General features: G+C 34.6%; 1 long non-coding RNA gene across 2 annotated transcripts in view; it reads right to left on the bottom strand.

Annotated features, from left to right (window-relative positions):
* Positions 1-21,816, bottom strand: part of LOC141455433 (uncharacterized) — a 33,892-nt gene extending 12,076 nt beyond the window's left edge. Inside the window, exons 1-2 of one of the 2 annotated variants that reach the window (XR_012459267.1) lie at positions 20,658-21,816; positions 20,401-20,543 (exon numbers count right to left, since the gene is read on the bottom strand). This is a non-coding gene — a long non-coding RNA (uncharacterized lncRNA). The remainder of the gene's footprint in view (positions 1-20,400; positions 20,544-20,657) is intronic. The other variant, XR_012459268.1, reaches the window with a different exon arrangement.
* Positions 21,817-27,913: the final 6,097 nt, after the last annotated feature.

Here is a 27,913-nt window from a genome sequence, read left to right as displayed (position 1 = left end):
TTCAAATTATCGAGACGTGAACCGATTTTCATGAATGAAGTGTCATTCGAATCGAAATTTTGTACAGATTTGCACTTTAAAAGCCTCGAGGCTGTGCCTCATAAGGAGGGGAGTTTGCCTCACCCAAGTAAGGCCCTTTCTAAAATTATTATTACCAATATTTCTATAACGCTTAGTCCGATTTTGATAAAATTCAGCTCAAATAAGTGGTTAAAGCTCCTCTACATGGCTGTGAAGTGCTATCACGCTCTTGCACCTATTAAGAGGAAGTACTGCAATCGTTTAAATTATCAATGAGTGAACCTATTTAAATCAATGAATTGTCGTTCGATTAAAAAATCATTGCCTCTTTGCCTAGAAGTACTGCAATCGCAGTTTATTTTTCTTACTCCTCTTAAAGGAAGTACTGAAATCGCAGTTTAATTTTGCTATTTACGTACAAATACCTTCCTATGTTATTCAAAACGCTTTTTCAAAAAAAATTGTTATTGAGGATGGTTTGGGGGACCGCAACTATAATCATTCTTTAAAAAGATCTCTCTAGTGGTAGTTACCGTTCCGACTTAACACCTTATCAGGTTATAATGATAGAATTGCTTATTCCAAATTTAAAAAAATCTGTAAAGCGGATATGTAACTTTGCAAAATAGACGAAAAGGAAAATCTATCCAAAAGGTACAAAAATCTCTTTAACAAAAACTTACAGTTTAAAATGTTAAGTATAAGGGTTGATTAAACGCCAAAAGGTACACAAATCAGCAAGTACCCAACATTTCATTAATTCTTCATTAATATTTAAGTAATTTTACTGCATTAATATTTTTTAGAATTTATTAGATGTCACAGACCCTTATGCTGGTCAGTTCATTCATAATATTTTTTTATTATAATTATGATAAAATGAGTGATGAATTATTCTGAGTAGTCACATATACATGCACGTTAAAGTAGAAAAAAACAAAGTTAGAGTCGGCCACTTTTTAAATTTCAATCACGGAGGATTTAAAACAATATTTCAGTCTTGAATTCGTCTTACCGAAATATTCGTGAGCACAAATAACACACAGTTAATAACAAGTAGATTATTCAACATTATTTATTCATTTCTCAATTGTAATTTAATTTAGTTCCCCTAATTTTACTTATGGTAAAATACTGGAATAATTAGCTGTCCTAAAAATATGCATATCTTATTTATTTTATATTACACATATACAACATTGTGGGATGATTGAGAATGTAATTGAAGAAAACTACATTATTTGCGATAAAGCCAGATAATTATTATCTATTATTATAAACGTTTGACTACTTCATAAAATAACAATTACTTTAATGGAAGAATGAACTTAAGCCGACGATTTTTATTTAAAAATAAATAAATAAAATAAAATAATTAATGTATGTTGGTGTGAACATTTTTTTTTTAAAGGTTTTGAATTTTTTAGCCTCATATTTTTTTTCTTTTTAACCTGTAATTAATAGTTTGATTATTATAAATAAATAGATTCTACAGTCTACAGTCTTGAACAAATATTTTGTAGATGAAAATGGCCAGCATAAGGATCTGTGACATCTAATAAATTCTAAAAAATATTAATGAATATTAATGCAGTAAAATTACTTAAATATTAATGAAGAATTAATGAAATGTTGGGTACTTGCTGATTTGTGTACCTTTTGGCGTTTAATCAACCCTTATACTTAACATTTTAAACTGTAAGTTTTTGTTAAAGAGATATGATATTACGTTCAAAAAAAACTGCAGTATCAAAACCAATTACATTTGGCTAAATTAAGAACCCATTCATACAAACTTCTCTTAGAGTGCTGCACTAAATAAATCACTGAAAACTTCAAATTCTTTTCAGTCACTTTCACACTACCGATTTGATTCAAATTTAGAATTTTACCAATATTTTGAATTCCTTTTATTATTGACGTACTGAAGAGTGTAACTTGCATGAAGTATAGCACATTACTCTTAAGGAGGGATGCTTAACCCACCTCTCCTCCAGTTCACTTCTTTGAGAAGCATTTTCCTGTAATATTATTTCCAACATAAGTAATAGATTCAATGAAGCGACACTTCTTAAGAGGGGAGGCTACGATTGAGAGGTTCGTCAGCGATGTTTTGGAATAAAACCAGTTGAACTGTAGTGCAGTGTTTGGTTGCTAATAAACGATAACTAGGTGATGGAATGTTAATTTCTTTTTTCTGCAACCATGTAGGGAAGTTCTCATTACTCAATTAAAATCAGCTGTGTAATGCCCAACTTCCCACACTAGTGGGGGGAAATTCCCATTAGTGTCACTTTCCGCACAAGTGAGTGGAAAAACTTTATTGTGCTTCCTTGATATAAGAAGTTTTGTTATTAACATAAATATTTTCTGTAAAACTCTAATAAGCTTATTTAAATTTATTTTATTTAAATAATTAAAAAACGAATATTAAAAAATAAAATAAAAATTAAAAGGAATACTTTAATAAATAATTAGATATTTTTAATTATAACAGTTAAAAAGGTTATAGTGTTACCTTATAGAAATTTAAAATGGATTCTAGTGATGCCTGTTTAGAAAACACTCCTCCATCAATAAAAGAAACAGCAGAAAATGTAATAAGTAATGTAAATACATAAGTAATGTAAATAATTGTAATATAACAATAAATGTTTATAATAAATAAATTACTTTTTGTAGACTGTAAAAATGAAATTTTTAATTTTATTAGTTAATAAATCTAATGGTTGCAGAAAAGATATAATATTTAACTCTAGTGTAAAGTATTTTCCTCACACTCGGCAATTTGCACTTGCATTCGCATCGCTTCGCTCGCTCGTGCGTGCAAACCCTGCCTCGCGTGAGGAAAAGTACTACTTTCCACACTTGTTAAATAAATAACTATTAATCATATACTACTGGTAAGCTCATTATATTTTAGAGTTTCGACGAGATGTTCTGCTCTCTACCAAGCTTTTTTTCTCCTTCAAAACATTAAATCCACTCTTTGCAGAACTGGATGACTGTGCCATGGGTTTAGGTTACGATTGTCTGCGTGTAGTGGCGTAGATTATATTACCCAGCTACATCGACAGTGGATAATAAAAGAAGCACTACTCTCCCAGAGTACCTCTGAGATAACTGCGTTCTTCACTGGAGATTACGATTTCCACATAACATCCGCGAACTTGTAAAGCTTGTCGTATCTTCAACGGTTCTAGCTTAGTGCTCCAGGCCACTATAACACATTCACCACATTTTTGTACCACTTCAAACCCGCTCTTTCTAATTCACTTGCTTATTTGATATTACCACTTTACAAACGATCATGGTCACAACAGAAAACTCCAATATATTTTTTAGAAACTAGGGATTTGACCCTTCGCAGACAAGCTGTATGTAACAATTTCTTTGTTATTGACATAGAATCTGGGACAAAGATTTTGTAAGAGAATGGAGAGCCTGTGACCTTAAGGCTTACCCAAATAACCTTCAGAATAATGTAGCACTTCCATTAACTTCACTTAAACATTCATAAGAATTCTATATTTGGAGGATCAGGTCAATTAGATCTGAGAAACATGTAGTTACAATGCTCCAGACAGCATTATCAATACACCCGAGAAACTGCCTTAATTCTTTTTGGGCACGCAGATTGTACCCTGAAATTACAAAAAACGACTACTTATTTTAATACAACTCTGAATTTTAATATTTGATTTCTATTACTACTAGATTTATGAGATGTAACGGAAGCATATAATGCAAAAGAAAATAAGACCTACCTACTACCGTGTGCTTCCATTTATGGCAGTATGATCTGCTAGAGGTAGAAGGTGTCACTCACGGCTGTGAGATTTGTCAAAGGAAGTAAGGCGGATGATTCAAACAGGATTGCTCTCTAGAAGGAAGAAAGAATATTGTAAAGTTTTTCCCAAAAAAAACTTTACTTACACAACTAGTGCCTGCCACTAGTTATTAAATATGTGGGTTTGATTAACTAATAAAACTCGCTAAAGTTTGTAAGTAATAACCTGATTTATTCACACATTAACATTAACTAACATTAACATTTACAAGCAACTAATGCTATTCATTACAGTCACCATTTACAACAGTCACAACAGTTTACTGTTACTTACTCACTTCGTAACGCCACAAAACTGTTCCCCGACTGACCACTGGTCCGCACTGCACCGAATTGCACTAGTCTCAGCTGCACTAACACAGCTCTACTCATCAACTGACTAATTGCCCAACTAGCTACCACTGAAGCACTCCGCAACACTGACTCTCTCAACACTAACTCCGAACTTGACTAAAACTCTCTAAAACTTGATTGAAACTCGATTAACACTGACTTCTCCAGCTGTGTCGGCCTCCTTTTAACTGCGTGCCTCCCTCCAACTGGAACTGCCCTCCTCCAACTCTCTGAGCATAAGTTTCCACGCCCTCCTGATGTTCATTGGCTGGAGAAAACATACTTGCCACCACCTCAGCTGTGAGCCGCCTCCTCCCATTCTCCGTCTCTCTCCAACTCCGTCTGTCTCCCTCTCACCTGTCAATCACAGGCTGGGAAACACATATGCCACCACCCCAACTGAGGCCTTTCTCTTAGCTGGCTTTTACACAGGTCACTAACTCCTTGAACAATCTAGCCCTTTCCTTTCTAGTTCAATAAAGACCGGCCCTTTTGTCTACACAGTGGTGGCCTGTTACCGGCTTTAGTCGCTTAACCCCTAGTACAATCTAGGCCTTTCTTTTCTCCTCAGGTAGTGACTGGCCCTTTTTTTTACACAGTGGTGGCCTGTTACCGACTTTGGCCGCTCAACCCCTAGAACAATCTAGGCCTTTCTTCTCGCCCAGGTCAACTTCGTTACACTGCCCCCCTCTTAGAACTGTTCGTCCCGAACAGAAGTCTCCATCGTGATGTAGGGCAGCAATCGGTCCAAGTGTACCACCTTCATCTTGGATCTGGGCGTGCGTTGAATCCGTTACACCAGGTCGTTGAGCCGACAGGCAATGGTGCAAGATCCTTCCCAGCAACTTAGGAGGTTTTCCCTTTTTGCGGACACGTTTATACGACCGAACTTTCTCACCTCTCTGGAACGTTCTTCCAATGCCCTGCCTGTCGTACGATGTCTTCGTCCGGTCACCATCCTGTTCCGTCCTGTCACGTACCTTTTCCCGCGCAGCTCTCCACTTACGTCGAAGTTCCACAGCATAGCTGTTCACGTCCGACTCGTCCGTCTCTGGGCTGCCAAATAAAACGTCACTGGGTAGTCGACGCTCCCTGCCAAACGCAATGCTTGCAAGCATTCGCTCTTTGGTCTCTGGAACTGCTGAACGGTACGCCATCTTTAGGAGAGGCGTATATTCATCCCAGTCCTCCTGATGTTCATTCCCCAAAGACCTTTGATGGCCTTCTAGGGTCCTGTCGATTCGCTCCACTATGCCATCAGAGTGAGGGTGTAGCGGCGTCGTCCTTGTCCTCCTGACGGCGAGGTTCTGGTAGACCGTCGATGCTGCAGCTGCCGTTGACGCGTCCTGATCTGCTACGTCGTGGGCCTCTGCCCACTCACTGAAGTGGTCCATCGCAACCAGAATGTAGCGCATCTCTCTTCTGGAATCAGGAGAGGGTGCTGCCATATCGCTGGCTATCCTCTTGCACGGAGTTCCTACCTTGTCCTGCCTCAGGGCGCCATTGGTTCTTCGGCTGGTTCTCTTCATTGCTACCCACTCGGTGCTACGACTAACCCAGTCTACACCGTCCTCGTGGTAGCCTACCAAAGAGAACCGCTGCCTCCGCTTGGCCAATGCCCTCTTCACTGCAAGATGGATCCCGGTGTTACCTCCGTGGATGTCCGATAGCCCTTCGTCCCTTTGCGATCCTTGCAGCAGTACTTGAACTCCCTCTTCTTTCCTCGCTGTCCACGCTTCAAGGCTCCCTTGCACACCTGGTTGAACAATGGTTTTCTTACCTTTATCTTTCTCTTTCTGTCCGCTGCATTTTTCTACTCTTTCTTCTTCCCACGCAACTTTCTGAACTTCTACACGGCTACACCCTCCTTTAATCTGGTCACATTCACCTAAACATTGCGACCTGCTATCTCCACTACCTGCATCATCCTTGCCACCTTCGTCTTCTTCTTGGATGTTGTCTGCTTCTTGGACCTTTTCTGTTTCGTCCTTAATTTCTTGTGGCATCTTGATTGCTTCCCTTCTTATTTTCCTTATTATTTCTTCTTTCATCTTTTCCTGGCCCTTGTTTACCTCATCTAGGTGCTTTCTCATGTCTTCCTTCATTTCGTCTTTGCATTTTTTCAGATCTTCTTTCATTTCATCCTGGCCCTTTCTCACATCTTCCTTCATCTCCTTCATCAGTGTTATTAACTCTTCCATGCTCTGCTTCCTAGTACTCACTGGCATATAACACTCGTCTATTTTCCAAAACTTTCCGGCAATTCACCCGAACTAATAAAATCAACACTTACTCGTTTTAGCGGTTTTACTAGATCCCACTTCTGACACCAATGTAAAGTTTTTCCCAAAAAAAACTTTACTTACACAACTAGTGCCTGCCACTAGTTATTAAATATGTGGGTTTGATTAACTAATAAAACTCGCTAAAGTTTGTAAGTAATAACCTGATTTATTCACACATTAACATTAACTAACATTAACATTTACAAGCAACTAATGCTATTCATTACAGTCACCATTTACAACAGTCACAACAGTTTACTGTTACTTACTCACTTCGTAACGCCACAAAACTGTTCCCCGACTGACCACTGGTCCGCACTGCACCGAATTGCACTAGTCTCAGCTGCACTAACACAGCTCTACTCATCAACTGACTAATTGCCCAACTAGCTACCACTGAAGCACTCCGCAACACTGACTCTCTCAACACTAACTCCGAACTTGACTAAAACTCTCTAAAACTTGATTGAAACTCGATTAACACTGACTTCTCCAGCTGTGTCGGCCTCCTTTTAACTGCGTGCCTCCCTCCAACTGGAACTGCCCTCCTCCAACTCTCTGAGCATAAGTTTCCACGCCCTCCTGATGTTCATTGGCTGGAGAAAACATACTTGCCACCACCTCAGCTGTGAGCCGCCTCCTCCCATTCTCCGTCTCTCTCCAACTCCGTCTGTCTCCCTCTCACCTGTCAATCACAGGCTGGGAAACACATATGCCACCACCCCAACTGAGGCCTTTCTCTTAGCTGGCTTTTACACAGGTCACTAACTCCTTGAACAATCTAGCCCTTTCCTTTCTAGTTCAATAAAGACCGGCCCTTTTGTCTACACAGTGGTGGCCTGTTACCGGCTTTAGTCGCTTAACCCCTAGTACAATCTAGGCCTTTCTTTTCTCCTCAGGTAGTGACTGGCCCTTTTTTTTACACAGTGGTGGCCTGTTACCGACTTTGGCCGCTCAACCCCTAGAACAATCTAGGCCTTTCTTCTCGCCCAGGTCAACTTCGTTACAATATTGCCAATTTCAGCCACAACTTTTGCCAAGCTTTCAATCTAGGATTAGCTCATCTTCTGAGCTTACGCTACTAAGTTATAATATTTGTTTATATTGTTATGTGTAAGGCTAGCGTGTCTTCTGTCCTGCCTGCTTACGTACTTAACGTCCTTTTTTGATTTATAAATCAATCATCAAACGATGAACAATAACTCTACAAAGATTTTTTTCACCTTTTAATATTAATTAATTCGCCCTTTGACTTATAAGATATTGGTAATTATGTAAATTGGAATGAGAGTTAATTTTCTAAAAGTTTGAAATATTTTTTTTTCCTGTTTTTAACAAAGTATAAAAAGAAGTTACTTCTAAACAACCATCCCTAGCAACCACCAACTTTCCAACAAGAAAGGGGACTAGAGACTAAAAAGGAGTAGGGGGATTGAACAATGGTTGAAAAGATGCGGCTCTCTGAAGGGATAAAACGAGAGAGACTATGAGCGAAGGGAGTGAATAACGAGAAAACGGTAGGTTGCTCTTCGCCAGGTTCATCTATAACCATACTTTACAGATTTCCTTTATGTTCTTTACTGGTTTAGCGATTTACCAATTTTTCTTCGAATTATTAAAAACATTACTTTCATTTACTAATGTATTTATTAAGTTTATATAACAGACAGGGGTAGAGTAACGTGTAAAAAGTTTTCCCAGCGTTGTTTAAAGAAGCCTTCAAGAGTGATGACCACAATACTTCATTTACACTTACGAAACCCTTTAACTTTGAATAGTTATTACTAGGGAACGGATTCGTATGTATTTACATATTTTTTTCTAGGCAATTTACAGATGTTTTTCAACTAGAAGTATTCATACTGACACTTTTTAAGCCGTTTGAATCTACTTTTATTTCACATATTTCCACATATTTGGATGTTATCGCATATTTATACATATTTGATTAAAATAAATAAATATTTCTACATATTTAATCAAAATATGTACATATTTTTTCATATTTTTCATTTTGGGCATATTTCATAATTGGGAGGTGGTTGACAGGAACTGTGAACCACAGACTGTAGGGCTGTGAATCACAGTGGGTACAATGGTTATTGTAATTTATACAGAATGCTGCTAAACAGTGACGGGCACTTGTTAGTTCTTTGAAGTTGTCTGACGTTGTCTGTTCTTTCAGCTCGTTCGTTGAAGTGTCCAATTCATTTCGTTCGGTCACTTAGTGTATTCTTTTTTGGGTGAAATGCCACGAACATCGGCCTCAAACAAACAACTGGTTGCTAAATATCTTCGCGAGTTTCCAGTAGAAATTTTTCGAAGTGATGGAGACATTTTGTACAGCACAGCTTGTGACAAGCGCGTTTCTTGCTCTCAACGTTCCCAAGTCACCCAACATATTGCCACCGGATCGCACATAGAGAATAAAAACAGAAAGAAATCCCTCGGACGTCCTTTCAAGCCTTCCTTACATCTCCATCATCAAGTAGTCTACTCTGAGTACAGATCTGTGTCGGGCTTTGGTTAGAGCAGATATCCCTTTCCACAAACTTAAAAATCCTCATTTCAAAGGATTCTTAGAGACCTATATTGGGAAAAAATGCCTGACGAGAGCGCTCTGAGGAAAAACTACCTGGAAGATATCTATAAAGATACACTAACCAAAATTCGAGAACATATCAAAGATGGACCGATTTGGGCGTCAATTGATGAAACCACTGACGTTGAGGGCAGGTATATTGCCAATGCAGTTATTGGAAAACTTGACAGTGATGCTGATGTGGATTCAAAGCCATTCCTTTTGAACTGTGAGGTTCTCGAAAAATGCAATCATTCCACCATTTCACGATTTTCATAAAAAAAAAAGTCCATTTTACTTAAATATTCCAGAAAATATTTTAAGAAAATCACATATTTTCCACATAATTGACGAAAATAAATGCATATTTTAATTAAATATTTGGCATTTTTAAATACATAAAAATCCGTTCCTTAGTTATTACATTGGTACATAATTTTTCTTATAATTACTGAAGCTTATCTAGCTATGAAAGCTGAGAAGCTAAAATTTTCAATGACAATCCACTTATAATTAAGAATTTGTTAACTGCATTTCTGAGTTTTGCTTGTCTTCTGTTTTCTAGCAACTGCGCTCTTTCACCCACTTTAGAATCTCACCATCCTCCAAACTGTGCTCGGGCCCAACCATGTCTTCAAAGTTAAATACATTTCATTACTCTACATCCCTAAATATCTTATACAACTACTGCTTCTGTTAGTGTATCCATTTCTCTCCATGACGTACTGGGCCATCAGTTTACCGGAGGATCTTTCTTTTGGCAATTTCGAAGCCATTGGTCAATACCCGAATTAAGATCTAGTAGAGACATTTTTTTTTGGGTCTTTAGATACAAGACGCTTCTTAGATGTTGTCTGAGTTCATAGAAGCATCTGTTAGCTGTAAGTTCTCGTCTGTAAAATTCATGCGAGCTAAAAAAAAAACTATAATTTTGATTTAATTTATGTTTGTTCTGAACTTAACCCTTTAGTATAGCCTAAAGGTTTCACAAATTAATAAATAATTCTTCAGTTCAGTTGGCTATTTCTTTTTAAAGTTTGTGTAATTTTTGTAAAATTAAAAAATCACCGGACATTAAGAATGTCCAGTGGCTCAGAGCATTAACTATAAGATACAACAAGGAGAAATGGGCCCATGATTTGCCCTTCCTACGTCATCTGCATCCACCCCTTTAATTCTCTGTCATATTCCCTCCCTCAAGCGTCTATTGCTACGAATATGCATTACATCCTGCCACATCAATTAGATAAATCTAACTTTGTAGCTCCTATAGAATACCTGAAATAAATTTTCCCGACATTATCTAACCGGGAGAGTATCAACTGCAACTTCCTGCAATGCTTCATGTTTGACTTATCAAATGCACAATTGTGGTCAAACCAATAACTGCAGGGAAATGGAAGCTCAGAAACATTGCTTTATTTGCAATGCATTTTTTTTTTTTTTACTCTTTCATTTTTTCCCTGTATTTTGAAAAACTAAATTTTTAAAAAAACAAGAAACACTGCTTTATTAAGATTTGTACAAACCGATCCACGCGTTCAGCCTTTGCTGAAGGTACTAAGAAACGGCGTAGTTTGCTGTTTCTCTGATGATTCAATGGTCTGGGCCTGAAGTTTAGCTGCAAGGCTTGATCAGAAAGAAAGATCTGTGGCTAATCGGGGAGATGATAGACGTATTTCAGGATGAGATAATTCATTATATTAGGGTATGACACTAAGATTTTAAAGAAGTGAGAATATTTTCGGAGAGTGTGGCTTACTGTTGGTTTTGAGATGCCATTTTGGAACTCAAAAGTAATTGCTGAATGTTGAAGAAGACCTAGAGAATTTACGTAGCTACGCTCTCTTGAGAATCCAGAGTTATCAGAGAGGGACGAGTTGGCTAAGGTGGGATCTACTGATACCTATCCAGCAGGTAATATCACGAACAGTGTCGTAGCTATAGGGAAGCAATGCTTTCGAACCCCCTAAAGCCGGGGGCCCCTTTAAAAATATATTTATTTATTATTTATATTATAAATAATCATATATTTAATTATCTTTTTTGTTTATAAATATCGTTTAGAAGTATTGAAATATCAAATACATTCTATTATTTAAGATTAATTATAACTACAAAACAACATTATTAAATAATCATCCACGTAATGTTAGTAGGGGTGAGGCCCCGTAGTTAGAATTTGCTAAAAAATCTAGTTACGCCACTGATCACGAAGCAATTCTTTGACAATGTAGTTAAAAATTGAAGAATAAGGAAATTGGAGAAATATCAGAAAGGAATCTCTAAGTGCACAGTTTTCTAAAAAGACATTAGACATTTCTGAATCTGTTGCTGAATCAGATTTAATTTATTTTTCTTTCTTGTTCTTTATTATTTTGTAACTATATAATTATTTTTCAAAAGATATTATTTTAAATTGTAATATTGAGAATGTAAACTCTATGCAAATATATGTATTTATTACAGCAATAAAACAAAAACAAAAATGAGGTTCTGTCAAGTATTCCTACCTCCTAACAATCCAAAGTTTACAATACTTTGAAGAGTCGACATTACTCACTTGCTCTCTTGCTCTCTTGCTCTCTTGCTCTATCTAACTTTAACATATATGATTCAAGTCTTTTTTCTCTTCTTAATCTCTATTCAAACATAATCGAATCCTCAATAAGAAATTTCGGCACATCATTATTCTTCAATCTCTTCTTTGTAACAGTGGAGGAAGGTTCACTTCTTGCAGACATTGAAAGAAGTGTTGGACTTGCAGAGAGGAGTTCAAGTATTTGTAGTTTTTAATTATTGTATTAAAGTTGCGTATATATATATATATATATTCATAAATATAATATTTTTTTTTATTAGAAAAGAAGTAGAAAAAAAAAAGAGGGTGAATATAAAGCTACATCATACTGTTCCGGAAGAATGGTTGGTAAGGTCGTGACGTGTGTTTGGCGAACTAGTCGATATGTTGAGTCGATATGTGCGTCTATTGACCTTGCAGTGGTCCTCCGCCTTGATTCCTGACCTTGACGCAGCTTATTACTCGGCTATAGTCTGAAAATTAGTCAATTTTTCTTTCTTTAAATTATCTAACTTACATACGTTTGATAAATTAACCAATAATTGTGAATAATTGTTCTACTGAAAGATAATGAAGAAGACAAAACCTAGCAACCACACATCAAGTAGGATATCCTAAGGATTTAGGCTATTTTAAAGGATACGATAAGAATTCTATCGCATAATAAGATTGCGTTTTCTCACAACCTACTATTTGTTCCAAAAAGCAGCAGAATAAGGGAAGGATTAGCTTAAAATAGCACTACGACAACTGAGCAACAACAAAGACCGACTAACATGTATTTTGACAGTGGTTTTGATTCCTGGCCTTAACAATGTGAATCAGAACTTCCTTGCAGAGACCTTGGCTACCCTTATTCGAGTACTCCACACTCTTCATGGTCACTTGTCTCGCTCTTCTTTCCCTATCGAACACCTAAACGGCGAAGAACATTCGTTAAACTTACAGCCAATCGAGTTGCCTTTCTGCCCGGATGCTCTTAATGCTTACCACGGATTCGGTTTACGTTGAAATTTAGTGCAGCATGCCGAGTAACGGTTAGATGTTAGTTTAAAGCATAGACACGGCCTCTAAAAAGGCTTCACAATCCGTAATCTTTGGAATCTATTCTTTCTTTTTGAAGCCTCCGGAAAGTCTTGGCCTTTTTGACTCTCTGCCTGTACTTTTTAGGCAAGTATTAGTTTCTTTCAAAATATCAATACTTCCCAAGATATTGTTAACTTAGGCTGTATGTTAGGGCTGAACTTTGAGATTTTACATATTCATATACTCGTATATTGCTATTTGACACATTTAATGTGTAGGACTGCTACTGCCGTAAATAAGTTAATAAGAAACTATGACAGCGAATCACCCATGAAGCCTGCATTCACAGGAACCTAAGATAAACCTCCTTGCAAAGAAAAGCCATCTTATACTCCAGAGCATTCCGCATCAGTCTGGGGAACAGAAAATCTTCCAAGATATTCTGTCATAAACCTTTGCTAATCCCCCGGTAATTTTTTAAAATCTTTCCGCTACTCGGTTTAAAGATTTGTGAAAATACAACAGGCAAAGTCTCTTCCCAAACGTTTAGGATCAAAGTCAGTTCGCATAATTGCTTCATCTTTCATTTTCTTTCTTATTCAAGCATTTCCAAACAGATGTTATCCTCACTAAATGCCTTATTTTCTTTCATACCTTCCACCATGTCTTACCCTCATTCGGACACATCGCTTCCTAGATTCGAGCTTCTTTTACTTCCCACAATGCACTGAAACATTCACTTTATCTGTTCAGAAACGTGCTCTTCCCAGCTACTAAATTTCCCTCCTCAACTTCGTCGCAATGTACTCTGGACTAATCCCCTAACTTTATATTTTTGATCATGTCATTTTCTATTCTATCTATCGATTTTTTTTCAGCTTGTTCTCAATAATAATCTTCTTCGTTTGATTTAGTTTCTCTGACTTATCTCCTTCGCTAAACGTCTTGGTATTTCTGAATTTTGGCCTTGACTTTCCTGATCTTCCTTCCTTTATAGCCTTTAGGCTTCTTCCACGTCTTCATCTTACCAATCAGAAACTTATGATTTCATTCATCCTACTGTCTTTTGGTATTTTCTGTCGTTTGGTCAATTGACGTCGATTGGTTCTCGAAATCTTCTCATCTTACTTTTTAGAATCTGATCTTCTTCGGCCGAGTACTAATCACTTTTTCTCTTTCACCCCAAAAAACTTCTGACTTCAAAGACTTTTCCCTTTCCAAGAAATTAATCGATATCACAATGTGCGCTCATCTTACTGTTCTTTACATCCTATAAATTTGTGAAAAGTCTGTAGTTCTGAAGCTATTGGAAATAATTAAGTTTCTTGAAGAATTCTTTTGGGTGAAGAATCTTTACTAGCCACACTCGGGCGTCTTTTGAAAGATGTTTGTTTAGGGTGTTTCAAAAAATGAAGAAGGGAACGGATTAGCTATGCGGTTAGCGTGCTGGACTCCCACGCGGAGGTTCCAATCCAGGTGCTGACCCTTAGATTTTCTCTTCCTAGGAGCTTCTTACAGCTCACTGTCCGGTGATGGACAGTGATGACTGTAACGAGAGAACACTGTCCGGAGGCCGGCAGTGCACTGAAAAAAAGCTCCGGGCACCAATAACCTTAGATGTTGACGCGCCTTAAAACAAATTATAACAAAATAAATTCAAAATATTCCCTAATTTAGACGTTTCAGCATCCAAAATTATTTGGTTTTTAAATTCTGTACGAAACACATAAAAAATTGGAGTGATTTTAACGTTAATTAATCGAAATTTTTCAAAAATGTATATTTTTCTTAATATTTTTTTTTTTTTAAATACAGCTTTTTTAATTATTCATAACTTTTAAAGTAAAAAGGCCATCAAAATGATTCCAACTGCATTGTCTTTATAGCAAATTGTATTTAAATAAACTTTGTACAATTACATGTTTTGCTAATAATTTGAAAAGATATAAAACATTTAATTAAGATTTTTTATAAAAAAAAAAGCAAAACAACAATTATTTGATCAATGGTAGCGACCTCTAAATATTAATCGATTTTGCTCTATTTGGAACGAAACGTTTTTGTTTTTAAATGAACTTTGATTTTCCGCCTGGCGCTCTTTAAAATTTAAAAGTCAACATTTTTTTGAAACACCCTAATGTTGATTTTTGTTAATAACCTAAATTAATATCTAAAGGAAATGATAGGTTTCATTCTATATAGGTTTAATTCAATGCATCGTGGCGCTACAAGTGACGAGCAGTGTAACTATTCACCTTACTAACTTAATGAGCAAGTAAAAAATCTATACTTTTTCAAAATTTATCAATTGAAATTTAATTATTAAGCAAAAGAAAGAAGCGTGTTCGTTTAAACGAGATTTTGGTATTAATTATGACCTTTCCAGGATGATTTGATTTTATATTTGATTTAAGTTGGCGTTTTATACTCTTCTTTTTTTTATTTTTCTGAGAAATGTTAAACGAATGTTTTGTGTGTGTATATGAGCCGCAGAAACAGTGGGGGGCGGACAGCAGAGTCGGGGGAGAAAGTAAATCAACAGATATGTAATTTTCTAAAGTGCAACGGAAGTTGGTCTCTCGCTCTGCCCTCCCCAAACGCCAGCTCGTCCATTCTCTCTCTCTGTGTGAGTCTATACAATCTGGGAGAGAATTGTGGGGCCCCGCTATATACCGCACACTGGAGAGAATATACAAGCAACCCGGCTATAGGAGAGAAGAGATTGGATAGAGATAACGCTATCTAACAATACAGTAGAGTGACGGAGAGAGAGCAACAGACCATTACGTCACTCTCTCTCTGAAACAAACATTTCCACCACTACCTCTAGCCCCCCACCACCAACCCGCCTGCTTGGTAACACCAAAATTCTCTCATTTCTCTTTTCTCTACGACCTGTGTACGACGTGCACACCAACACATACCCAGAATCTCGTTTATAAACTTTCATCTCTTACATTTTAAAACATTCTCTCGCCCTGTCCGCGCTCTCTTGTACGCTAACAACAGAGATGCTACCTTTATCCTCTGCTCAAGCCTGCATTTTTTTTTCAATTGATTAAATACTAAAACAGAAATCTATTTACCACTTACTTCCTTATGGTAGTATTTGTCAAAACTCTGATTATTATAAAATATTAATAATAATTTTTTTTTATTAATGTATTTACTATTCGCAATCCATAAAAATAAAATGTAATCAGCGAATCTGATATAAGATTTCTTCAGGACCAGGATGAGCTGGAGGAGAGAAGATGCACGACGGCAAGACTCTCGCTGGCATTTGTTTCATTACAGGCTAAGACGATCTCGTGGTCAATCGATGTGAAGGTCGGTCCGGAATCGTTGTGGAGATAAAGTTTTGAATAAGACGATTGGTACAGAATGGAAGAGAGTCAAAAGAATTTTCTATATTTAGATTTAGATTCATCAGTTACGTATGAGATCTTGAGGTCGTTATGGAGGGTAAAGTTAGAGACATAAAATGGAGAATCCATAATCTGACGGTGAATTTTTGATTGAAAGGATCATACCTTTTGTGAATGTAAAGTAAAAAGTAAAGTAAAGTAATCGCCTATTTTTTCAGGTGGGCTTTACGTCCAACTGCCTAATTAGGTGTCGTGGAGGGAGGCGACTAGCAAACATACTTTACTGTAAATTTCTTTTATTAACCACTAAATAAAATCCAAGGCCTAAGACCGGGAATCGAACCCAGTACCACAATACATATTAGCTTCGCAGGTCTCGCCTCTTAACCGCTCGGCTACCGTGGCGCCTTTGCGAATTTGAATGTTTGTTTCTAAGGTTGCTTTGATGAATAAATTTAAATTGAAATAATAAATTCTATCCTAAATCTCTGTGTCTGTTGCAGGATTTTTTTGGCGATGTTACTTCTTTATTCAGTCAATCAGAATATCCTCTGGAGACAAGAAATATGTAGTTTTCCACGTAAGACGTGGAAGTACATTCAGTATTAGCGAACATATTCTAGCAGTTGACGACGCTACTGTACCTAATTTAGAATTAAAGTAAAGTAATCGCCTATTTTTTCAGGCGGGGCTTAACGTCCAACTACCAATTAGGTGTCATGGACGGAGGCGCCTAGCAAACATACTTTACTGTAAATTTCTTTTATTAACCATTAAATAAAATCCAAGGCCTAAGACCGGGAATCGAACCCAGTACCACAATACATATTAGCTTCGCAGGTCTCGCCTCTAACCGCTCGGCTACCGTGGCTCGCCTTCCTGATTTAGAATTACCTCAGGCCTTGTAAATATTTGGGCATGCTGCAGCATCGGAAAATCCTGAAAATTAGGGCGTTCCACTAGGTGAAAGCGGACTTTAAAAAAAAAGTAAATTAATAAATCTGGTATTCAATTCTGGCCGCTCCGCAATATTAATTTTATGTTGAATATTGGCATATATCTTCAGAAACCTCAACTTGATGCATGTAAGAACCAAGATGGCTTCTTACCACTTGCATCAACCTAATTTGTCCATCGCCTAATTTTCACCAAGAAAGTTTAGGAGAACAGGACTTATAAAAAAAAGTGAACCTTTTTTCTAAGTCCAAGGACACCTATTTTCCAAAGTATCTGTTGGATGGACAGAAATTGTACTGTTTTCAATTTGGCAAATCCGCTCAAGCTGTTATCATAATGAGTAGAATGGCCCAGAGAAGAATTGCGCCTGCAAATATCACGTGCAACTTATGTCTGCAAATAAGGACATTTATTTTTCGACAACACAAATTTCAGGATTTTGGGTTACCTAAGAGTGATTACTGCAGAAAATAACCAGGAATCTTGCAAACTATGTAGCCCTGACATCAAAAGCATGCAGCACTTTTGGTGGTGGCTCGTAGCTAGCTCCAAATGAGTGACTGCAAAGGTACGATAATTTCACCCGAGAATGTACACTTCGCGAAGAGTGCAGCAACATGCAGCCGCACAGAAGCCAATCTTGATTATAGCTGTAAGCTTCCTGAATAATTTTACCACAAAAAAAGGTCTTAGTTGGACACCCAGATTTCACACATAAAGATTTAGGCAATAAAGCCCCGCGGATCATCAAAATGGCGATGTCATTGGACTAGAATTTGCAGGATCAGCACCGAAAAAGGTTAGGAAATACCAAGAGTTGTGCTTCAATTCAAAAGAAATGTACAAGCTAGAATACGCTGAGGTGATCTCGATAAACGGCTTAGATACAAAAGTTCTTATGGAGTATAAATGCCCTGTAAATGTGTCTGCAGGTTCTGCTTGACGTACAGAAATCGGTCTTCTTTAAAAAGGTCAGATTTGTGAGGAAAACCTAAGAAATTAGCTTATAGTTTGCTAATAATGCTTGAGCGGTTGCAGCTAAAGTGTCCCTTTTCGCCAGTATTTGTATTCAGCTGACGCTTGATGAAAAACAGTTATAATAAAACAAACTTAAAAAAAGCTTAGATTAACTTTCTTGTTTGGTTTTTGATAAAGGGAGATCTTCGAAAATGATAATACCTCGGAATCTTGCATAGTTTTCAGGATAATAATCCTGAAAAATGATCATTTCTCCTTAAATCAAGTTTTCGTTTATTTATTTTTTTTTTTAACCATCGTTTCAGCTTAGCGATATGTCGCGTCTATCGTTATAACTTGCAGTAAAGGCTAGAATAGTTTTTTCTATAAAAAAAAATGTTTGACCATCTCTGAATATTTCCAGAAAAACCAAATTTGGAGATTAATTTGAAGATAGAGCCCCCCAAAAAGGAAATTAGCTGTGAAGAATCAATGTAAAGTGCTAAATTAAGATAAGCAGTCCGATAAATGCAGGAGACAGTACACAGAACAATGCATTCGTGTTGTATTCTCTCTAGCTAGTGTATGAATACAATAGTGACAGTTATACAGCGCCTCTGTCACCTGATACAGTTATTGGTTTAGGCCATGTCACGATTAACTGCAACCAGTAGATTATCTCGTAGATTTAATTCCTTATAACGTATGCAGGTTATTTTTATCCATATTTCTGACCGAATTTTCATCCATCGTCAGAGTTTAATAATACTAAAGAGATTAAATCCTCAAAAATATAGAGCTACACAGTGATCACATATCAAACTTCTACCCAAAGTTCTTACACTGTCAGAGGGGTAGAATCTTGTTGATAGAAAGTTGTTATATGTAGCAAATATATGAATAGAAATAAAATTTTATGAAGCGTTTAAAAAGTTTTAAAAAATTAAACATAAAATTAAAAAATTATGATATTACTCACACGAATCTCTCTTACCATTCAGAAGGATCAAATTGTAATTTAAATTACAATAGAAATGTATAGATCTATGTATAGAAATGTATAGATCTATATATAGAAATGTACAGATCTATGAATAGAAATGTATAGATCTATGAATAGAAATGTATAGATCTATGTACAGAAATGTACAGAATTTTGGTAAAGTGATATTTTTGGTTGACTTAAGACAAAACGTTATTGTGATTTCTGATGGTACTTAAACAAAAATTTTAACTTTCTGTAATTATTTTGGTTAAGGAATACCAAGAGTTGTGCTTCAATTCAAAAGAAATGTACAAGCTAGAATACGCTGAGGTAATCTCGATAAACGACTTAGATACAAAAGTTCTTATGGAGAATAAAATTTAAAATAAGTTTTTAAGTTAAGATGAATAGATTTGCACACCTACACATAAACAGTCCAGTTTGTAAAAAACACTATTTTGTATTGAAAGGACAACAGAACGGTATTTGCTGAACGGAAACTGCGATTACAATAACTTCTCTTTCTAATAAAGTAAGAAAAAGTATCAATGAAATGGAAAAAACTTATTTTAAAAAAGTAATCCAAAATTTTAAAAATATAAAATATTTATATTTTTGGAAAAGTGTGTTTTATTTTCTAATTAAAGATATGTCGAAATCTTCGATTATTGAAGCACGGAACCTTTTTTTAGTACTCTGCCGGCCTCCGGACAGTGTTATCTCGTTATATTCCATCTACTGACAATGAGATGTAAGTGGCAGCTTAGAAGAAAAAGAAAAATCTATAGTCCAGCTAGTGGATTTGAACCCGGGATCTCCGTGTGGGAATCCAGTACGATAACCTCTGAACCAGTCCATTTCCTTCTATTAAATTAAAGTAATGTAATCGCCAATTTTTCTAAGGCCAGCTGTCAAGGTAGGTATAGTGGACGAAAGACGAAAGCTCATACTTAATAAAAAGTAAGTATTCGCTGGACTCGAACTAGGGATCTCCCACAAACTAATTCTGAACTTATAACCTCTACAGTCCATTACCTTCTATTATTATTTTAACAAAATAACTGAAGGACTTGTGTTAATTTCATTATTTTCTGAATCCTAATAATACTATCAATAATACTGTTAACTAAAATTTGTTGTCTAAAACTTCATGCTTCTAGTGCAAACTCCAAAGCAAGCCAAATAATGCTGACACAAATGCTCTTCAAAATGTGGATCCGTTAGTGTACTGGTTCACGTACTTTTTTAAAAAAAAAAAATATCCCAGAATTGGTACCATTAGCAATAAAATGGAAATGATCTTCCACCTAAAGTAAGAGCACACCATTCTTATTCCTTCTCTCAAACACAACAGTCCGCACTCCAGTTTAAAATAATCCATTGTAAATTTTGTTTAAGTGTCCTCCTCATATAAGTAATTAGTATTATTTAAAAAATATCAGGTTATAGTACTCACTGCATTTTGAAAAACTGGCCCTTGGTCATAGGTCAGTCTATTTTTTCAAGTACCTTCATCCAGCTTCTGAACATCTTTCCGTATTCCTCATTTCAATTCACACTGGGCAATCTCCACAGATAAATGCTATATTTCTGGCCACTCTAATTTTGTTAAGAAACACACCAAGCCAAGTCAGTGAAATTAATAAGCACGAATAAAGAAAAAACAAACAATATTGCAAAAATTTATCATAAAAGACTTCCATATTCTCTTACATCTATTTAGTGGATCCAGAGTTACCTTTATCCAGAAGTAATCTGTAATTAGTGCGATCAAATCAGGTTCCTAACCAGAGAAGTTTGCTCTCCACTAGTTCTTTAGAATAAACAAAGTTATTGAATCACCCCTATTACCAAACTATATATTAGGTGAAGAGTGAACACTAATTACTATAACAAAGATTTAGCCTACAGACACACTAAGATTCGATAGAGTGGATCTCTAAGACTAAGATCTGCCATAATGGATGTTCCGTTTCTTTAAAGTACTGTCTAGACCATGGCCTTGAAACTAACTTAATTGTATTCAGTAGTAAAGGAACTAAAGATAAAGTGTTCTCCATTATCTAGGCAACCTATTGTTTTAGTAACCCTTTCTCATTACTCTCATTGATCAAATAATATATTAGTTGGTTATCGGTCTAATGGTCCATTCCACACATCAATTGCTGTTTATGTTTAGTTCATTCATTGTTTCCGTTAGCACTAGACAAAAATGTATGAATGATATAAAAATCCAGATTTACACCATTGTGAACGTTCACTAGATTTCTTCATGTTTAACTGAATAGTATAATAATATAATAATAAGCAAAATTAGATGGCCTAACACAAATTATAACCAGAAGGTAGGTTTAACTAAGTTACCAGGTTCAAATACATGGTGTACCAGGTTAAGGTGACCAGAGAAAAAAAGTTTTAATACCAAATTAGTTCTGTCATTTAATCTTGTCTTAGAACAGGAATTTCCAATAGATTACTTTTTTTTACAGTATATTATTAGAAAACTTTTATTTTAGGTGGTTGAAAAAAAAATAGGCTCCTAAAATCCACCTGTGTGAAAAAAAAATTGAAATATTCACGATTTTATCTGAAGTCATATTCTTTACACCAAATTTATTAATCAAACCCCTTATGATGGATAAAAATTTAAACCGGACAAGGCTTCAAGAAGCATGCATGCTAAGATGGATAAAATCAGCGTATATCATCCAACATTGACCTAATCATATTTTCAAAAAAATAGAAATTAGAAGCGAAGTGAGGAACTTAAGTAGTATTGGTGGAGTATAGTTCCCATGAACGGTACTTTGTACATTGAACAGTCAAAACAAACGGTCCACATAAAAATCATAATGAAGAAACGCTGTAGTGGATCCAACGGGGCCTAGATATGTATAGAGAGAGATATTGTAAAGTATAAGTTTAAAATAATGTAGTTAGTTGAAGGTCTGGCCAAAAGATAGCGTTGAAGGCAGTACTCGGTGTAATGGTGGAAGCAAGAATGTCAGGTGAGGTCAGACGAATGCCCCACTGCTGTGCTGACGGACATAGAGGCGCGCACACCCACGCCTCGAATCTGCTCCTCTATTTTCCACAGCCACATCGATCGTTGCCGCCATCACACGCTACCTTCAACAGTTGGCCGCTTATTATTTAAGATAAATTTAAATTATTATTTATTACAAACATAAGACTTTGTCCCTCAGTGTTCTTTTTTATTTTCTCTGACTAATATATAAATATATATCTTGTAAAATAACCAATTTAAGTCTAAAATTGTTTGTAAAATAATTCTCTAGCCTATGGGTGTATATTAGTAAACATGGAAGTTAATCTTTTTAAAGGTTTTATTTATTGCAAATTGTTAGTAGCGATGTGAACACTTTCAAGACCATGTTGGCTACTTGTTCATAATGTCTTAACTCACAAAATTTTCTTATTTCGAAATTTTTATTCATATTAATTTTATTTTATTACTATTATTATTATTAATACGATTTGTGAAATTCTACTTGGCATTTAATGTAACTATACAGGAAAGTTATTCAAATCTTTGCCGAAAAATATTCTAAAACTAAGTTTTTCCACAAAACTTTTAAGTCTGGATGTATTAGTTGATTGTATTTGCGAAATTTACAATAAAAGAAAACAGTCGGAGGCATTTTGGAGAAATAACGATTTTCATAAAAAAAAAAAAAAAATATTTTAATTATGTACTCTATGAATAAACTAAGTGTAATTAAAACTGCCCGGTAGTTGATCGTCAAAAAACTGCACTAAAAAGCGTAACGTTGAAAAACACCCAACTTTGACAATTTTTTTTTCTCTTTTCTATAAAAAATAAAATTTTTAAACTTTCTTAAAATTATTATTTTCTCAATATGAATAAAGGCTGCCACTTCTTGCAGCCTATGGGAGTTGCGCAGTTCTTCATTCCAATTGCGATGACTTTGTTAGTCAGTCGAAGGCTACTCTTTCGATTATCTTCGGAAGTATTCGTAATAGACGTAATGTGCATTGGATGAAGTGAAAAACTTTGTTTTGTTAGCTGTCCACGCGTAACAAAAACGATACAATGTTTTCTTGTAGCATCAGTTTATAATTTCTTTATATGTGTTATGTCAAAATTTAAGAATTACCGATTGTTGAAATATTAAAATTAGCTAATAATGAATTATATTATATTTTTTGTCCGAAAGTTAACTAAATAAAACTTGATTAAAACATTTAAATTTAAATTTTAAAAAAATTAATTTTTATTTCACTTTGTAGAAGGCGAAAAATTTCATTGTCATTTTCCAAAATTTTCAATTTTTGTCTTGAATTTCTGATTGAAGATGAAAAATGATTAAGAAGATATGGTATTCTAAATTAAAATTTTACTTGCGGAGGTTCCTTCACAGTGAAGTTTCACGTAACATTTACTTACATTGTGTTTAATTTCATGTGACCACGATCCAGTTAATTCGATATTCGGTGGAGTTGAATCGGAGATATGTAATATCCAAATTAGACGATTGGATTTATGATTGGATCTAACATGTAGCTCTTACGATGATGGTAGGTGCTCTATACTAAAATCCAACTCAAATAATTTTTTCCAAAATAATGATTTAACAAGAAATAATAAGAATGCATCTGTCTTATGTTTGGGGAATCCCCTTGGATTCATTTTCCAAATTATACTATAATAACTTTGTAATATATTCCGATTAACTATCTTGTGGTCTTCTAGTATCAGTTCATTAAGCGTAACTGAATATAATACAGTTTTTTTATTTTATTTTGTATTTTTATTTAGTGCTTACTAAGTAACTAAAAAGTTAATTTGCTAACAAATTTCGGATTTTTTAAATTACTTTTCGAAATGAAATCTTACATTGGATCTTATTCACTTGAATAGGACTTACAAAACAAAATCTGAAATCATTTGCCAATTATATTTGACTTATTTAACAGTATGATCTAAATACCAAATAAAAAGGTTGTAAAAGACATTTTTATATACTTAAGTTATTGTCCGCCGATAAATTTTTTCTCACAGTTTCTCATATTGAGACAGGAAATTTCAGTTGTAAACGATATTTTCATTTTTCATTGTGTGAAAAAGTACGTTCAATGTTGAATACTCAGATATATATCTACCTAATATATATAAATGTATGTGGTATGTGTAGGTAGTGTTATACGTCAGCTCTGACGTCAAACTGTACCTGTCAATGGCCAACGGTGGCGGTTAGGGGGTGGCAAATATCTCCATTGACGACACACTCATACTACGCGTTGTTAAAAGAAAAAAGAAAAACTCCAGTTTGGACTTAAGGATAAAGCCAGAAAAGGAATTAGTTATGAAGCCATATTTGGTTAACCATAACCTGGTTTACTTTTATTTTCTTCTCAAACCAGATACATTTTTTAACAAATTTAAATCAAAAAAAATAAAATAAAATTTAGTACAAATTTTTGCATCACTTTCTCTTATTTAAAAATTAGTATTAATTTTACGCTCCTGTGTGTTATAATTTTCTAAAACTTCTGAATTTTACTGAACGAATCTTAGTTATGGATCGGTTGGGCTTGTCACTAATTACCCTAACTAGAGATGAAACTGATGGTTATTCTACCTACTATCTAACAGGCCGTTACCGTCCAATTCGGAAGTAGCATTCAATTTATACCAATCCTTAGCAATGCAATCGGAAATCGTTTGTTCTGGATATAGTTGATATTATTTTTGGCTTTATCTTTAAGTAGCTATTTATTTCATCAATAAATTGCATCGCCAATTTAGTAATATCGATGCAGTCGCTTGAAAACCGATTTTCTTTGTCAAATTTGACATTCTATCTTAAAACTTCTTTTTTTTTTTTTTTTTTTTTTTTTTATTCTATATTTTATTAGAGCCGGAATTGAATTTATTTTGAAGTATATTTTTGGAAAGATGCTTAAAGTTGTTCATTTGGTCAGAAAAAAATGTTTCAAAGTTATAGCTATTTTAGATGGATTAAATAGTACTAATAATCTTTGAATCTTTGGACACTTTCCTTTGGGAAGTGGTTATCCCCAGTGGTTAGTGCATTAGAAAATTGATTTCTCATTTTTAGAAATCCTGGCTGCGAATCCAGATGCAGGCCAATATATTTTCTCTTCTTAGGAGCTCTTTATCGCTTACTTTCCGGCGAGGTACTGAATTGTCTTTTACAAGGGAACACTGTCCGCAAGCTGGCAGTGCCCTGAAAAAAAGCTCCTGGCACTAAATGACCTCTGATGAAGATTAAAAAAAAAATTTTTTTAAAGAACACCGTTAGATCTGTTTTCGAAAAAATCTTGATAAATTTAAATATCACTCCAGCAAAGTTGCATTTTCGATTTGCCAGGATTCAAGTTGATTTTTGATGCAAGTGAAAGTTAAAATATACCAAATATTTAATTAAATTCGGTATTTTAATAATTTATTTTGTATTTGTTTTTAGAAGCGCAGAAAAAAGTTACAGAATTCGAAAATTTTTAGATACAGCAGGAAATTCATGATCTATAGACACAAGAATTCTAAACAAGATTTTGAGTGAAAGTTGTATGTGTTTATTCTCAGATGCAAATCATCGTCAGATGACAGATTTAGAGAAGAGCATTCGTTAATGATGTTGCATGATTTCATCATCCTCGGTTTCAGCTCAACTACGTAAGGTGTTGCATTTTATAAGGTAAAATTGTCGCAGCACGAGCTAGCATTCCCAATCATCAACACCACAGCCAACTACAGGATATATCGTCTGAGATCTGGGGGTCAAAAGAACCAAGATCCTTGCTAGATGCCCACAGTTTATTTTTTTTAAAAAAATTGGTGCACAATATGTGAGGAAACTTCAGATCAGAGACAAGAATAAGATTATCCTGGATTACCCTCTGCTAAGTGCACTACGGCATTAAGCCTCAGAAGACAAGGACTGCTGATGGGATGATCGTTCTCCACCTGAGTGGCTACTTTGGATTGAGCGAACACCTGCATCGAATGTCTTTTACTTCACAAAAAGTAAAATGCAATAATAATTTCCTCTAGCTTCTTGTATCGGACTTGTGATAACTTATTTCCAAAAGTCCTAATTGATTTACCAACTAAAATATACTTCTAAATTGCCATTTCTTAAAAAATACACAGATATTTTAATATTAAATATATATATATCGACAAATTTGTAAAAATATTTTTCATATAACTAGTTTATTATTTAATTTTTACCTTAAGAAAATGTTAAACACATATATATAAACGCTTCATGTTGAAAAGTTGAATAAACACACTACTAGTTATATGTTAAAATAGTTAATAAAGTTCTCACCAGAGCGTGTTGACCACACAAAGATAGTTTCACCTGAATTCTTCACTCAAGCACTTCCGGTATAGAGTCCCAGAAAGTAACCTTGGCTGACTCGTTACTAACTACTATAATATTATTATTAACAGTTTTATTAAAAATGTTATTTGTGTAAAATCTAATTATTTTAGAATAAAGTATAAGTATTTAAAATTGTTTTTTTAAATTTAATTTTTTATTCTTTAAAAATATTTCTTTTTTACTGGAAATAGTAAATTTAATATTTAAAAATATTTTTTCTACGTTTCAACAATATTACTTAATATTACGGGCTCGAAAGCTAGCTTCCTGAATTCAGAATTTAGAATTTCATGGACAGCGCTAATATTAAAACACAGAGTGAATTAGAATCTTCAGGAACACACTCTGATGCCAAGATTCCTTCCCCAATGATACTAGATATTAAAAAATTTGGGAGGGCTGCACCCTGCAACCACCAACCCTAGAAAGTACGAAAATTCCTTACTGTAGTATCATGGAATAGCAAGGGCGTAATACAATTATTGTATTATGATTCTTTGATCCAAAGAGTCTGGAAGTATGTCCTATGGTAGTTCAGGGTTTAACCGTCTTTTGGTCTGTTTTCTCTCCAAGTCTAAATTCCATGTGAACTGCGGTGATATACTGCATTTTTATTTTATACTGTTAAGCACAAAATAAGTAGCTATATTGACATTAAAATTGAATGGTTAGGTTAAAAATAAGAAGTTTATTCGAATAATATATTAAAAAAATTGCAATAGGTACTTAAATTTTCTGTGCAATTCAAAAGTTTCGATATCCTTAAATATTATTTCAAAAAGATTTTTTTCCTTTAATTTTTCATTCCTTCCGAATTTCCAGTGGCAATTTTCTTAATTTTTTAATAATACCTTTATCTTTGCAATATTTAGTTGCATTATTACCATCGTTAAAGTCATCGTAGTAATTGAATAGCAATTTCGCTAAAATAATTTCTCAAAGTCTGTATTTTGTTAAATTTTAATTGGTGTGATAAAATTAAAGAGGTTTTTAAAACGATAACAAAGAAACAAAGCTAATATAGGCTTTTTCAAAAATCTAGATTCATCTAAATAAAGGGCCTTTATTTATTAAGTAAACTAATATTTATACTTGAATTTACTAAAATAAATATATTTGAACTTGAAGATTGAGAAGTTCTAATATAAAATATGATTTTAGTTATAAAATAGATGATTTGGCACTTGGTATTAAAGTAACTAGTAGAAAAATCCGTATAGTTGTATAACCTGAATACCTTTAGATTTAATAGAAATACATCTAAAGGTTTTCTTAAAACCGAGAATTGGTTTTTATTTAAAATGTTACGAAAATGACAATATATATTTAAATTATTACTTCAAAATTATATTTTCTTATTTATTTTATCATTTTCAAAATTATAAAGTAAATACAAAATTCAGGAAATAAATTTTTTATAATAAATTTTCGTTTTAATAATAAAAATTTATTATAATGTGAATGAAAAGAAATAATATATTGGATAGAAAATAGAAACGCTAACACAGTTTGTTGCTGAACTTTGTTTTTTGTAGAGAAAATCGATCGGTCCAGTTAGAAGAGGAGAATTCA

The sequence above is a fragment of the Rhodnius prolixus genome, unplaced genomic scaffold, assembly GCF_049639745.1.
Source record: "Rhodnius prolixus isolate KJV_2025 unplaced genomic scaffold, Rpr scaffold_4, whole genome shotgun sequence".
Classification (NCBI taxonomy): Eukaryota; Metazoa; Arthropoda; class Insecta; order Hemiptera; family Reduviidae; genus Rhodnius; species Rhodnius prolixus.
This window is presented reverse-complemented; position numbering and strand designations above follow the sequence as displayed.